Below are 15,551 nucleotides of genomic sequence, written 5' to 3'. Positions count from 1 at the left end.
GTCACCTTATGCTAAATTAACCAGCTGCTGCCTCTCGTTTAATACTGTATTCAGATTACAGACAGTTGACTGTAAAGCAAATCAAAATAATTCCCAAAATATGAAACTATACCTTCAACGTTTGAGTATTTTTTTTAAAATCAATCATAATCCTATCATAGTTAATTAAATATTGAATTAATATCTTGCTATATGAGTAAATCTTTATTAACAGATGATTTTCTTCTCCTAAATTCAGTTAATTGTGCATTAAAAATATTGGGAGATATTTTGCTTCGGTGAGAATCTATTTGTCAAACAGCCATTAGTGTATAGTGGTGATCATTTTTCAGCACCTGTCTATTGTTTTTGTCAATAAAAATCTCTGTATGCTATAACAGAAATGTTTAATGATATATGTAAACATTTTTTACTTAAGTCAATACTAGAGTGGAGATATTTTGGCAGAATGGATGAGAACATGTTTTTGTAGTGTGTGTTGTGAATTTAAGGCTCTGTTGACTCAGGTTTCAGCGCTGTGTTTTTCAAATAGACAGTCATTACAGTGCTATTACGGTAATGACAGTAAATTAATTCAATAACTAGTGAGCAGCAGTGTGCGACGGATAGCTGTCAGTGATAATTCATTCATCCTGCAGCTTTGTGGATCAAAATAGTTAGAGTCGGGTATATATCAACTTGTTTGTGTGAGAGGGAGACAGCTATCAATATTCTTCTTGCACAAAATGACTTTTGCTATAGTGAGATTCTGTGTGTGTGCTCGTCAGGAATGTTAATAACACTAGCAGCGTAACTGCCTTCAAATCAGGCGTGAGAGGATTAAGCTTCAGTAAAAGTTTGAAATCAACTTTAAATTTGCCAAATTTCTATTGAATTTTAATTAAATTTGTAAGTAAGCTGGCTTCCCCAGAACTCCAAGAGATGAAATATTCTTTGACTTTGCCTCTATAAATTCACATTGTCTTTCTCTTCCAGGATTTCTGACTGACAACACTCTCACTGTGATTACTCAAAATCTTCAAGATTCAAGATTTCTGGCTGTAAGTATCTCACTCATAAAGACACTGTGTGCTTGACTACATGAGTCGAGGCACTGAGAAATATCTGTGAATTTAAAGGTTGTACGAGAGAGAGAGAGAGAGAGAGAGAGAGAGAGAGGGAGAGAGGGAGAGAGAGAGAGAGAGAAGGGAGAGAAGGGGCGGAGGGGGGGGAAGAGGAGGAGGAGGAGGAGGAGAAAGATTCTCCACCTCATCAGAGCGGTCCAGAATCATCGCTGTGACCGTCCTTTTTAACCGGAGACAGATCACTGCACATTGTTATATTCTTCCATCCTCTGCAGCTCTCCTCAGAAATATCGTTCAGTCCTCGTCATTTCAGAAATCCGGCTCGCCTCTGTGCCTTGACTGTCCATTGAAGGCATGGCCCAGATGGCAGACCGTCTATGGCTGGATGCTTTCTGAAACTGTCCACTAATATAACACTCTGATGAGCTGTGGGGCGAAGCAATTGACCTGAAAGGAAAAGCCTGCTGATTATCATTATTTGTGCGTTCGAAATTAATTCTTTCAACACAGAAAGAATGGAGTTATTTATACAATAGACACCAAATTATTTCAGAGGAATATTTTCGGCTGCACGGGGGATCCAAAAATGAGACCAGTATAGCTCTGCAGTATGTAAATAGATTTGAGTCTGTGTAATCACATGTTTTGGACTCCACTAGATGTCAGCATGAAACGTGTGTTGGGTTTTCCCCATTGTAGCGTCTGTTCTAAGAAAAGCTTTGCATGTGCCAGGGAGGAGGGAGCCCACTGCAGTGTGTAGCGAGCAGGAAAAGGCGTGGCGACACGAGGGTGCAGCCCACCGTGAACAAGCATGATTTACTGTAGGATCTGCTCTTTTTGCACCAGTCTCCTGCGCTACCTGCATACTCCAGCACTCAGCTGATTAATCAGAGCCATTTCCATGAAAGATGGAAGCACCAGTGCAGCAGGGGCAACAGAAAAGCTAATAAACCCCTGCGGACGACAGCCACGCCTCGAAGGACGGTTACTGGCTGCTGCTTTTATACCCGCTCTGTCCATCTGCCATTATACAGCCCTCACTGCCCCGTGTCAGCCTCATTGTTATTAACATCGATCAGCTCAATATCTACTGAATGAGAATTCATACCCTGGGGAACAGTGGAGCACAATTATTCATTTCAATATGCAGCTGCATTAGTTAGTTGGAGCTTTTACTGAATGTATGATGATACACTCATGCTAATCATCTCCAACAGAACCAAACTCTCCAAGATTACACATCCTGCCCCAGAGCCTGTCTGATATGAAGACAGAGCCACCACATGTCCTGCTACAATAATAGAAAATGACAGTGACCACTCTTTACACTGCTACAATCCAATCGCAGAACTATAAAAAGGAAAAGAGCTCAATTGGCAGAGTTGACAAAATGACCTACCTATCACAGATGTAAAGACCAGGAATAGTTGCCAAACTTTGACACTTGACACCGACTGAATTGTTACAGTATTGTTGACTGTCATTCATTACCAATTTCGATACCTACCATCATTTTTGTTACGTTTACGTAGGAGTAAACCAATATTTGGCCACGTATCTGTCTAAGTGGCATTCGCTGCAGTGACCGGAGGCTTCTTGTGTGCAACCAGCTTACCGATAGCGTGGGAGGCTTTTATCGAACATCAAGGACTTGCCTGTGAGGCCTTTAGGTGACATCTGTTAATTGTAGATACGGCAAACCACATTGGTTACACTCTCCCTCTCTAAACTGCATGAGGGATACAGATTTGTACCGTAATGTGTGATATAATTTTCTTTTTCTTAAAATGGATTTTATAAAATTGGCATTGAAAAAAGTAAAAGTGGCATCAAAACTTGCCGTAAACTGACATACCGTTAGGGTTTATTGGGAACCGTGTTTCATGTCCACTTTATGAACATAAATCCCATATTGACTCCTTTTAGCTCTGCTTTGGTCCCCACCAACTTCTGATGGAAATATGTTTCATGCATACAGTTGATTATTAAGAGCTTTATTGAAGGAAACCTGTAGGTTTCCTGCTACGGGTGAAAATGGGGCTATTATCAATGAAACTGAAATAAAACGGTTAAGTTGAGAAACCTAAAACCAAAACAATATGCTAGAAGATGCTGAAAGGCTTTGTAGAGGAGACATACAAACAGTCATGTGATCAATTGGCAATATAAACATTTTGATTTTGGCCTACAGCTTCTTTAAATGTGAAACATTTACTTAAATTGGTTCATAATCAGATGGATTTCTGTTCATTTGAGTCTTTCTGAGCCTCTTAAAGCTGGCAATTTATTTTCTGAAAATTGACTCTCCACAGGGCTATTTTTTTTGCACAATTATTGCTAAAATCAGCGTATTGCTTTGTGCAATTGTTTAAACTCGTGAAACAGACATAATCTTAAAATCTGCCATTTAGTGCCAAATTATCATTTTCACCTGCAGTAAATCCACCTACAGCCCTCATTTCGCAGCTCTGAGGAGCAGTGTGGAGGCACATTATGGAAACATGGCTCCAGCAGTGAGGTTCCCCTCTCGCTCTGCCAGCTCTAAAATGAGCCAACACAATGAAACACAAACTGTTATTGCATTGTTGCACCTCCTCACATCTGCAGCGGCACATCCCAGCACAGATACAGAAGCAGATCTAATCCCTGACTGCCAGCCACAGCAAGGAATATTTACCAACAACACTTCACTGCTTCATGTTTAAAGCCACTGCAGACATTAATCTTCAGGCTGCGCTCGATAAAAAGAAGCTGTCAAATGTTTGTGCATGTGTGCTGTATGCGCTTATCGGGACACATCTTTTTGTATGCAAATGAATTGTTCTCCTCATATCACTTGCACAGAAAAATAGGCATCAGAAGGTTTTTTTTCCTGCCTACTTTCCTGTGTTTCTCTTTTCCTGCTGAGGTTCTACGGTGTCCCCCTAAAGACAAAACTAATACAACAGTGAAAGCACAAACATTAAAGGGTGACACTCCAAATCCAATAAATACCAAACACAAACCAATAGGGGGGGAATGAAAAAAAAAAAGCTACACTTGATGTGCCTCAGGAAATTGATGGGCTTAATTTGGATAAGCTGTGAGGTTTGACCTTGCATCTGCACAAGTAACAACGATGAGATGAAGCCTAATAGTCACGCAAAATTATCTGTAATGTCGTTGCTTATCCAAATCAATCCCATCACTCCCCCTGATGTCCCAGATGACTTTGTGTGGCAGGTTTTTTTTGGTAGCTTTTTTTTTTTTTTTTTTTTTTTTTTTTCATATTGTTTTTAGTATTTGTATGTGTCTCTGTATTTGTAGCATATCTGGATTTGTAGTGCATTCCTCTCAATATTTGTGCTTTGACTCTTGTATGTTCTCTGAAATACAGTCACCTTATTAAATTCAGCCTTTAATCATTGCACTGACAGACACATGGTGCTCCATGTGATCTTGTAGCCAAAACTGGTTATTGCATTTTAATGCCTTCCCATCGTCATTGACTGAGCTGCTTTTTTTTAATACATTGCTGTGCCGTTAGTCTGCACAACACGCACGCCTTATTAAATATGTATTCTGAGTTGCACCGAATCTCTCTGGAGACCTGGCCTGTTTAGTTCAAAGTAAGGTCTGATGAATTTTTTTTTTTTTCTTCGTACTTCTTACTCATTGATATGATGACGATTATTACTAGATTATTAGTGCATTTAGAATCTGCTGTGGCAGCAATAGTCTGCAGCATAACACTGTGATGAGAGCGTTCATACTCGTCATCTGTCGCTACAAATCAGTGTCCCTCTGTTGCATGTCTCATGGGGAAGGTGCCAGTGTTGCTCACTATGGGTTTACCCAGCATGCTATGAATCTTAGTTGGATCAATATACTGTTCCCACTCAGACACTGAATCAAACCTGCCAGGGTTTCAGGGCTCTGGGCTGTAAGATATCCCTCACAATGTGGAAGAGAGTGCACAAAGTAATACAAGCTTGAGTAGATTTCATGGATTCAAAAGGCAAAACCTAAATGTCACCACATTTTTGATATGGATGGAATAGAAGCTACTGAGCTGTTGAGTCTAAATTGGAGTGGAAGGCTGCCATTTTAGTTTCACCCTCCGCAAAACAATATGGAGGCGGAGAGCTGCAGGAAGAGCTGATGCAGCCACATTCTGAGTTTGTTTTTTGTCTCTGTGATTTTAAAGGCAAAATTCTGCATCTTCTGTCACCAAATCCACAGAATAGGCCAAAACCAGCAATGAATTGAGCCTGTTAACAAGTATTGACTCTGTAGCCAAGGCCTTGAATCCCTCACTCCTCAGCGTTATTGTTGTGTGGAAGCCAATAAAGACCCCTCTGGTGAAAATCAAGTTTTTAACCTTGTTAACATGTCGATGTGGTGTTTTGTATGTGCTAGAAGACATATCATGAGAGAAACACTGGAAGCAGTCAATGCCATGGCTGAGCATTTCCACTTTGGAACTGCAGTGACGGTCCGACAGTCTCAAAATCAGGGATTCAGGCAACCAGGGATTCATACGTTATACGTCACTTTACCAAGCGGCAACCTCCAGTGCTGAAAAATTCAGCCAACGCTGAGGTGCCAAAAACTGCAGCTCCTCTAATTGCCGCTTGAAACTGGCTCCAAAAGCAAGTCAATCTCCGTAGACCCCCCCATTTTAAACTTTACAGCAGAAATAAACATGTCTACAGCCTGGTATAAAAAATATGGTTTTGCTCTCTATAGCAGATTTCCCCATTATTGACAACTGTACACAGGGTTCAATTTCTGTATAGCCCACCCATTTAAATTATCTACGGCTAAAGTTATACATAAGGACGTGGTTACTTTGAGTGACAGGTGGGTGATGTCACAGTTGGCGAGCGGCTTGCCTGCAGGTCTGAGCAACCAGGCTTTCACTCACTTTGCACCAACTTTTTTGACCATTTTTGGAGTAGCCGGGAACGAGGCGGAGTTGGGTGTTGCCAAGTGGATACGGGTCATAACTACCTGGAGCTGTGCTTCAAAACTGCTTTGGAGGACACATGTGGTTACATCACAGAGGCTACGTCCATTTTTTCATATCATTATGTGCAGGTGAGGTAGAGGTGGGTACTGTTTGTGTGCTCATAGATCAGAGCATGCTGAATGAAGGCAAAAGGTGTGGAGTTACATTAAAGCCATTTAAAAGCATCAGGGGATTTTCTTTTTATTGCAATTCTGATACACAGAGATGTGTTTTTAGAGGTTTAATCAATGCCAGCAGCGGGATTTTAAAAACACATCAGGGAGCCACATTTTTAACACTGAGTGGCATGTTTGTTCATTACACGAGCAGTGTAGTTATTCTGAAAAATAAAACTGCTTTAAAAACTCACTAAATCTGTATCCGAGTCTGCAGCTGAACACAGATTCCAACAAATGCACTATTTCCCTTGTTTGAGTAATGTTTGATAAAAACATTAGTACCCAACTGCTTATTCAATCACTTAAAACCACAAACTGTGAATTTGCAAGCTGTTTTTAAAGATGTAGAAATAAATGGTGCCACGGACGGTGTATGGAAGTCAAAAAATATTTAGAGACAGACCAACATATTGTTGGATTTGATGGCAGTAAGAAATATGAAATAACATCAGCCTCATCCCTTAAAGTTTGCATATTTAAGAAACACAGCAAATGCTGGTTGAAGATATAAAGAGTATATCAAGATGTACAGAGCTGCACTGTGCTCATTTTTCTTTGGGTGAGTGTTATTGGAATAGCTTCACCTCTCCTCTAATTACCAGATCACTTCTAATTCAGATCCACTGACCATACATTAGTGGCCAGACCCAGGACTGAGAAACGGAGAAGCACCAGACAGGAAGCAAATTGCATTCCTCCATCTCCAGTTGTATGTTTTGAAATTACTAAAAGCCATCTTCCCCCTCCGTCTCCCTTCCATTTTTACTGATTGAGACTTTATCGATTTTTGGTTGAAGTCCTCATTGCTGGCCAATAAGGTGGGTGATTCACTTAGGGGACGATGATAATTCTCAGTGACAGAGATATACCCCAAGGGCTCCAAACCGTCTGGTTCCTCCGTTGGTGTTAAGCGAAAGAGTGCGTCACATCTCGTTATTAGCGAGCAGATTTACACAGTAATACGCCCACTGCAAGGGGAAAAAAAGTACTGTGAGCTATGGGGTCTGTGTGTCATTTTCACGATTTTGCAGTATTTATAGTATAAATGATCTAGAGTTGGAAAAAAAAAATCCTCTTTATGAAGCTTGAGAAGCTTATATAAAGCAGTGTGAAAAAGCAAAAATGTGTTGGCAAAGCTTTTTAAATCATACCAAACACTTGTATGCCCATAAACATATATTTATATATAGCCTATATTATATAACCTGTACTGTGAGATATATATATACCCTGCAAGTATTGAAGATTAAAATCTTCCTTGATGACAGTGAGAGTGGTGTAAGTCCAAAGACATAAATCAGATAAATGGATATGGCAAGAGAGCCAAAGTAGCAAACTCCTGCTAAGCGCACAGTAAATGACAGGCTTCTCATTGTCTCCATCCTGTTATCTAGAGGTGTCATCTGTGGTATATATATATATATATATATATATATATATATATATTTTTTTTTTTTTTTTTTTTTTTTTTTTTTTTTTTTCTTATCTGCATCCCGTCTTTTTCACGCAGTTGCAGCCTTGTAAGCTCAGGAACATGTCCGATCTCCACGGAGTCCCCCAGCGGCGGTGCTGTTTGAATGAGGGTGTGGGTGCCGGTCGAACAGCGGGATGCTTTTGGATTGCCCTCATGCATTGGGGCACAGATTGCTGCATACAGCACCTTGCGAGCAGCATCACAAATCAGCCGTCCGAGCAGTGAGTGCTGGAGCATATACGGAGGGATGGAAGATGGAGAGAAAGCGAGGGGGAAGGCAGAGTGGGGGAAAGGAGGGGAGGGGGATCCTTTCACTGAAAGAGATAGAAAGAGTGGAGAGAGGAGGAGGAGGAGGAGGAGGAGGAGGAGGGGATTGAGCGAAACAGAGGTGGGGGTAGTCACAGAGAGAATGACTGAGAGCGAGTGTGTGTGTATGTGTGTGTGTGTGTGTGTGTGTGTGCACGAGAACAAGTATTGCTGCAGTGGAAACAGTGCGAAGAGGACTGCAGTTTCTGATGCTGATGGGAGAGCGTGCGAGGGACGTTATTAAGTCACTGTAACATTAACCCTAAGTGCCTGTTTGGTGAATGGGTTTGCCTGTTGTGGAGAACAGGATTACGGAATTACGGTAGTGCTGGTAAGGGTGTATTTCAACTCTCTCCTCAGCAGCGCTTGAACACTTCCTCTGAGAAAGCTGGAATAGAGTTATAGGCATTTCAAGGCTGGCGGTTTTCGCTGTAGTGAAGGCTTTTTTTTTCCTGCTGCTTCTGACTTTGCATTTTTGTTGGTTTTACCATAATGCAGGCGCTGTGTGCATGTTACTTTGTGGTGCATGTGGTCCCCAACTTTAAGCTAATTCATAAGCCTTGTGAAGGAGCTTCCTTTGGGTCGTGATTTGCCCCCCAGCTTCTACCTCTGTGCCATGTCTTCATGCAGTCTGTTGTGATTTAACATTGTTGCACGCATTTGCAGAAGGGAGTGTAAAACTCAATTATTCTCATTGATCATGCCTCATTTAGCTTGCCTGGTGGGTGTAGTACCTTTTTCCTGGAGAGTGTCCAAGAGGCTGCCCTGCTGACAGATGCTCTGCTTACCCCTGTAGCTACACCGGCATCTCTCACAACCTCCCTGAACGCTGAGAAACAGCCAAGTGGAGCCCCACAAAAAAAAAAAACAGCACACCTAACTGAAAGAAAAGAAAAACCTCAGGTCTATTGTATTGTATCTGCAATGTAACAAAACAGACACAATCCCCGGTGCTCTTTATCTTTTGAGACCGAGTATTCAGACACAGAAGGAGTGTGACAGTTGTGCTGAGGAGTATAGCGAGAGGGGCGGGGGTTTTATAAAGTGCTGCAGGATGCTCTTTTTTTCTGCTGTCTCTCATGGGACATATAGCACAGGCAGCACTGAGGTGACAGTACCAAGGACAAAACCTATCTTGGGCTGCTGGTACCGCTTACTATCGGATGCTTACTCCCGCAGTTCTGCGCCGGGTCTGTCGTTAGCACAACAGAGCTTTTATTAAATCAGATTTAATTCAAATTCATTGCAAGAAACTGGCTATAAATAGCTCTTATTCTTGCAGCATTATTAAAAGCCTGAGGTTATAAGCCTGGTGTGAACCATCAGTTTCAAAACAAATGCACATACAGTAGAATTTCTACATTATGCACAAAGATAATTATTTATTCATCTTCTCTTCGCAGGGAGTCGTGTCCTGAATTAACATCTAGAAAAATAAACCAGGTTTATTCTCTCCCCCGAGTATCTGATGTTGTAATTATCAGAGAGTTAATGACTTCCATTTGGAGTGGTCACATGATCGCTCAGTTTTCAGAAGTATAGTAAACAAATGCAGTGAGGAAGATGTGAGGGATCATATATTGATGGTTACATACTGTACCTGTTTACATGTTTACTTCTCCACTATCCAGAGTGCAGGGGACTATTTGATACTGAGCATGCTCTGAAGGTTTCTTTTTTGTCAGGCTCTAAAACATTCAGGCAGGCTCATTAAGTCCGCACCTCAGGCAGCCGCTCCCAGTGGCTCTCACACGAAGAAATACTCAGCGAGTCTCTCATACATAACCAGAAAAATGAGAGGAAGCTTTGAAGTTCACCAGTCTTATTTCTTTTTTTTTCTGTTGGCTCCCTCCAAGAAGGCAGCTGGTGCCTGAATGCCGGAGCTGCTCAAAGAGGACGAGAAAGAAAAGAGGCTTATTCTAACTGTGCAGCCTGTATCCCTTCCTACAGTGTATTTCTGGAGTGGGTGTGCCCTCTTTCACCCGAATCACTGTTGTTTTCCAACTTCCTGCTGCTTCATTAGGTGGAAATAGTCTCTCTCAGCTCATATTCCACAAGCAGAACACTTTTTGAAATGAGAAAGCCAGCCATGTCTGACCCTAAAAATGAGTCAATGATATTCTCTCTGACACATTAACACAACTATCGCTGTGATTGCTCAGCTGCTGTCAGCTTCTCACTCCAGGTGAGAGCTGAGCTTCCTCAGTCTTGGCCTCGGCCCACGTGACGGTGTGTCGCTGGCAGACCACGGCAGAGAGCGTCAGTGTTAAACGGTCAGACGCTGTCGCTACTTACTGCATCCTGCTGCGCTGATGGGGCAATTTCACCGCTCTTTAATCTTCACAGGGAGAAAAACATGCCAGTTGTTGTTGTGAGATTTTTTTTTTTTTTTTTTTCTAGCCCTCTGGCTTCATATTGGAGGAAGGGATTTGTGATTGTCAGAGAGAGCATGACAGCGACCAGGGAAACACTTTGCTGTAGAGAACGAGTGGAATGATTTTCAGTGTGTTTCATCATACTAGAAATATATATTTTTTTTAACGCCTAAAATTTTACAGCAAAACCTTTGAATTTACGCTTAGATTATCTATGTGGAAAGTTACATGTATAGTCAGAAGTTAGTTTGAAAGAAATAGTTGGACTTTTTACAAAATAACCTTTTGGTAGAGAAGCCACAGCCAGCAGGTTTAGCTTAGCATAAATTCAATTCGGTTTTATTTAAAGTGTCATATTACCGTGCAATCACATTGTCTTGTTTATGAGGGAGGGTAGGATGGAACAGAATATTGACAGACAGATTGATGCAGCCTCAGCAGTAAATAAGGCGACGCACCAGACCATTTAGGTGAAGGGGGAGCTGAGCCAGGAGGCAAAGGTTTCGATTCTCCGGTCGATCTACATTCCAACCCTCACCTGTGGTCGTGAGCTTTGTGACTGAAAGAATAAGATCACGTATTCAAGCGGCTGAAATGAGTTTCCTCTGCAGGATGACCGGGTTCACCCTTACAGATAGGGTAAGGAGCTCCGGCATCCGGAGGGAGCTCCGAGTCCAGCCGCTGCTCCTTTGCATCAGAAGGAGCTAGTTGAATTGTTTCGTGCCTCTGATTAGGATCCCTCCTCGGCGCCGGCCTTTAGAGGTTTTTCCGGGCACGTCCGACTGGTGGGAGACCCCGAGGTAGACCCAGAACACACCGGAGGGTTTATATATCTTATCTGGCCTTGGAAAGCCTCGGGATCCCCTCGGAGGAGCTGGAAAACGTTACTGGGGAGAGAGGTGTCTGGGTTAACTTCTCAACCTGCTGCTACCACAACCCCACTCCTTGATAAGCAAGCAAGAACATACAGCTTGCAAATTCAATAATGAACAACCACATTAACACATCAATGTCGAATGTAACAACCTGGCCCTATAACAGCAAAAGTACGGGATGGTTTAGGGTCCCCTGAGCCAGCCCTCGCTTTATCAAATAGGAAAGTTTTAACCCCAATCTTAAAAGTGTCTGCCTCCAGAATCCAAACTAGGAGCTGGTTCCACAGGAGAGGAGCATGAAAGCTAAAGACGTCCCATTCCACATTTTGGAAACTTGAGGAACCTCAAGTAAACCTGCGGTGTAACAGTGAATTGATCTATTCGAACAATATAAGGTCTTTAACATTGGATCAAGCTTGATCATTAAGGGCTTAAATGTAAGGAAAAGGATTTATATGTAAGTAGAAGGATTTTAAAGAACGGAAACAGGGGAAGCTCCACCTACCAGAACTTTTAATGAGGGGCTGTCTGCTTTGTTTCCAGTCTTTATGCTAATCTTAGTATGTCTGCGGCTTCAAATCATTTTCAATATCTAATCATTTTGAAATTATTATTATTATTTTGTCATTTAGTCAATGAAATGCCAAACAAGTTGTGAAACAAAACCATCAGAACTTCCCAGAGCCCAAAGTAACATCACTACACTTCTTTTGTTTGACCAGCAGTCCAAAACTAAAACATATTTCATTTACTCTCATTTATTTGATGAAACAAATTCTTATGAGAAACAGGAGTCTGGAAATATTTGATATTTTTGCATTAACATACCTGAAACACTAAATACCTTTCATTTCATTGATCACATGCAATTGACTAATCTTTGTAGCTCTAAAGCTAAGCTAACCAGCTAAAGGAAATAAACACATTTCCCTAGATGTCAAACTACTCCCTTCGTGCGGCGACATCCGATGATTCCCTAAGTTGAAAAGAGATTTTGCCCTCGCAGCCTCCCTCTCTACATATTTCCCCTTTTAAAAGCGAATGTTAATAGATGTGGCCTATCTGCAGTGCTGCAGAAGCCCTCTGCTCTGTCACATTTCCTCTACACAGCCTTACATGCAGATTGGGTCACTGTCTCTGTGACAGAATGATTAATCGACCTATCAGGGGACAGGGAAAGGGGCTGAGCTGAGAGGGAGAGGGAGGATGTATGGCAACTGGCTGTAAATGATCCCTGCAGCTCCTCGCTCAGCATTCAAACCCCAGCACCTCCCACCTCCTTTTCAAGGATCCCTCCTGATAATGGCTGAGTCACATTCAGCTGCAGGTGAGAATAAGCATTGTTTTATCTACACGAGCAGGTCGGTAAATGACCCTCTCTGGACCGCCCTTTGGGTCAGCACACAGAGATATATGAGGGAGAGGCTTTTCTCGAATTCTCTTTTAGCGAGATGATGTGCGAAGCACCTTTTTGACATCCTTATCTCCGTCGCTGCCCTCAGATCAGCTGTGACACCAGCAGGATTTCCTGATGCACTTGCATTTTGTTGACGTAAAAGTGTAATTGCTCTGTTGACTTCTCTGATTGATGGTCAGTTTTTTTTTTTTCGTTTTTTTTTTTTTTCATGTGGATGCTTGTATTGTTTGTGTTTGCATTCAGAGCATTGGTGCGGCCCCGAGGTGAAACACAGGGTTCTGGTGCGTCTGTAAATGTCCTGTCCTGGATGGTTACGTAAGCAGTTTTGCTGACTGTGTTGCAGATCAGTTGCTGAGTGAGTGTGTAAATGTCATTCACTCGATTGTTTGTTGTTGCAGAGAAGTGTTTATTGCCACAGTCTTGGACTACAAAAAGCAAATTTGACCACCTTTGAAAGAAAAAACTGTGGTTCATTTTAGAAAATATACGCTTTCCGGGGGTACTTGTATGTAACAGGAAGGCCAGCGTTAACTGTAGGATACCTGTTATTGTATTACACTATATTCAACTGAATTGTATTTATATAGCGGCAATAACAATTGAACTCTGAAATTGTCTGGAGACACTTCACTGAGTCCAAAGACCCTCCTAGAGCAATTACCAAGGCAGTGGTGGAGAGAAAAAAAAAATCCCTTTTAACAAGAAGAAACCTTGAACAGAAGACAGCTCAGAGCAGACGAATTTATTCACGCATCAGGATAAAATGTATTAGCATACATGCGGCATATATACATAATGCATACAGATTACAAGATACCAGATTGGTAGTGGATATGAATAAAAAAACGCCAGCATTTAAAGTAGAGCAGCTGAGTGGGTGTACAGTGTGCTCATGTGTGCAACTGCTATAAGCAGAGCAATGAAGCAGAAAACTATGTCAGTGATGGCATTTGTTTATATTGTGAATTATATGTGCCACGTTAACCCAAATAAAGAGACACGCACAACCTAAAAGAGAGCTGGATGGCAGGATTTTGGTCAACACTGAAGTCGAAGCCTTGTTAGTCAAGGTTAATGTTCTGATCACTGTTAAGTAAAAATATAGCGCCTGACAGATGCCTGGCTCACTCCCATTGATGTGTTGTGCCTGGAGACTCCAAGGCTCTTGGTCAAGAATTTCAGAATCTGGCTTTGGCACATGTTTTCCACCGTGTGCTGTGTTTTTGGACCTGCCAGAGCTTTTTGTCAATGTCTTGGCTCTCGACCACAAGATGACAAAAGAAGGAGTGCTTTGCAACTACAGTACGCTACCTTGAAGGAATCCGCGCACTTAGCATTTATCTGACATCACGCCAGCTGAAATCTGTTCAGCTGATTCTCTGAGTGATGAAGGAGAGATACACTGAGCTGAACACATGCCTTTACAGTATGCAACGTTGCTCCAAATGTCAATAAGACAAAGATAGATTTATGTACAGTGGATGCAACTATAGAAAACTACAATGCAAATGCTGTGAATCCAGTGGCAACTCTTAGCTCAGTATTTCAATTCATATTCAGGTGAAGACAGTATTTTATACAAATTTAAGCTCATTCAATGAACAATAGTTTAAAATAGAAGTGCCATAGTTCTATTGTAATTTTCCTGCTAATACAACTGAGTGTACTCTTAGGTTTGGCACAGGCAGTGTTTCATCCTTCAGTGGTAAATAAAATGCAATACAATCATCAGTATCTTCCCTGTAATCCTATTAAAACTGGGCCAAAACAAGACCATTATGACTACGGGGGCCCAAGTCCATTTCAGCAGGGGTGAATTACCATAGAGGAGCAAGAGTTCGGGAACAGAGCTGCACATTATCTCTAATTGAAACAAGTCCACCATCTCAGCTCAGCGTTGTGACTACAGTAATGCTCTGTCTGATGGATCGAATAAAATGTTCTCTAAATGTTCCAGTACACATTTTCAGCTAAATTCCAGTATAGACGGATCAGAGGTCAGCTGTGACTCAGTGCGAGCCGAGCCAATATTCTCATCTTCCAGTTTCCTCGAGTATGTTTTATAATGAATGAGAGATGCGTGCGATGCCTTTGAACAATTACCCTTTTAAATTATTTCTCATGCAACTTGGCTCATACCCTAAAATAGCTCGATGGGATTCAGATGAAAGACTCGCTGAGCATGGAAAGCAGAGATACAAAATTAGAGCACACGCAAAATGCCAATTCTCAGAAAGCAACACTCAAAGAAATATCAGTTTGTGCAAAGGTTGCTTTCTCATAAATCAGAATTATAAAATTAAAAGTCTTTACAGGATTCCAGCCTTGAAAGTTTCTCAATTCTCGTAGATTTTCCAAATAATCTACCCCACCATAGCAGTGTAGCAATCACATCAGTAAGACTGAGAGGAAATGAAGCTGCGCCGCATCCACAGCTACTTCAGCTGGAAGCCAAACACTCCACCCGCCCACACATAACCCGTAATGTCACAGATGGTGGGGGACTCAGTTTGAGCTGAATCTTTTCACTGGGGTCACATTATTCAGATTGCTTTGTAGCTTAAGCACCTCTGGTCCCGGTCATCTGGTGGCCTGTGACAACAGAGCGGCCATCTCTATTGTTTCTCTGTGAATACAACAACCTTTCCACAGTTCCTAATATTCAATACTTAATTTGCCGCCCCGCTGCATCTGACTGTTGCCCCTGAGCCGCAGTCACATGACCCGGCAACCAGTTTTCTCTTCATTTACAGAAGGCGTTTTGAAAGTGCATGCCAAAACATTTGATGGCTTTGAACCATGTGCAGCATTTAACTGGGAGTCTAGATGAAAACGTAAGTTCTGATTTTAACACGCACACATAGGTTGGCC

The 15,551-nt window shown here is 41.9% G+C and overlaps 1 protein-coding gene across 4 annotated transcripts in view; it reads left to right on the top strand.

Annotated features, from left to right (window-relative positions):
- Window positions 1-15,551, top strand: part of LOC138192707 (synaptotagmin-2-like) — a 63,441-nt gene that overhangs the window by 26,070 nt on the left and 21,820 nt on the right. For 3 of the 4 annotated variants that reach the window (XM_069140287.1, XM_069140290.1, XM_069140288.1), the window contains one exon: window positions 976-1,040. The gene's annotated coding sequence lies outside the window, so the exon portion shown is untranslated. Of the gene's footprint in view, window positions 1-975; window positions 1,041-8,155; window positions 8,345-15,551 lie in introns of those variants that run through there. The other variant, XM_069140289.1, reaches the window with a different exon arrangement.

Source organism: Embiotoca jacksoni, unplaced genomic scaffold, assembly GCF_022577435.1.
Source record: "Embiotoca jacksoni isolate LCO1_2020_lvr unplaced genomic scaffold, fEmbJac1.0.p SCAF_9, whole genome shotgun sequence".
Taxonomy (NCBI): domain Eukaryota; kingdom Metazoa; phylum Chordata; class Actinopteri; family Embiotocidae; genus Embiotoca; species Embiotoca jacksoni.
Note: the sequence above shows the minus strand (reverse complement) of the source record. Positions and strands in the feature narration are given on the sequence as shown.